General features: G+C 29.8%; 1 protein-coding gene across 1 annotated transcript in view; it reads right to left on the reverse strand.

Moving 5' to 3' along the window:
• Nucleotides 1-429, reverse strand: part of LOC119587757 (E3 ubiquitin-protein ligase Nedd-4-like) — a gene marked incomplete in the record, with an annotated part of 51,583 nt that overhangs the window by 46,595 nt on the left and 4,559 nt on the right.

Genomic DNA, 429 nt, shown 5'->3' on the forward strand with positions numbered 1-429 from the left:
ATAATGAAAGTTTCAATCAAAGTTTTTACACTTACTTATAGGATCTGTTAGATTGTCAAATGAATTCTTATCCATGGCACATCATCTGCATATACATGAATTAAGTTTTCCTCTGAATGATTAGATAGCTGTTATCATCATTATTATAACATTTTTAATGACACTTCCCCTTCTTTTAATACCTTGGGATGTTTCAGGTCAAACTTCTTATCAGATACCATCTACAAAATCTAATGGTGTTATTCACAAAAAATAGCTTTGGCCTTCAGAATCTACATTTATTTCCCTTTTCCACTACCTTTCTGATTCACAACATTTAGTTTTTTCATTATTTCCATTACACATTGCAGTCATAATTTTATGGAAAAAAAAAAAGACAAATCAAACCTATCCCCTTTTATTCAACCAACTGTACTTCTGAGTAATTTG

This window comes from Penaeus monodon, chromosome 23, assembly GCF_015228065.2.
Source record: "Penaeus monodon isolate SGIC_2016 chromosome 23, NSTDA_Pmon_1, whole genome shotgun sequence".
In the NCBI taxonomy this organism is placed as follows: domain Eukaryota; kingdom Metazoa; phylum Arthropoda; class Malacostraca; order Decapoda; family Penaeidae; genus Penaeus; species Penaeus monodon.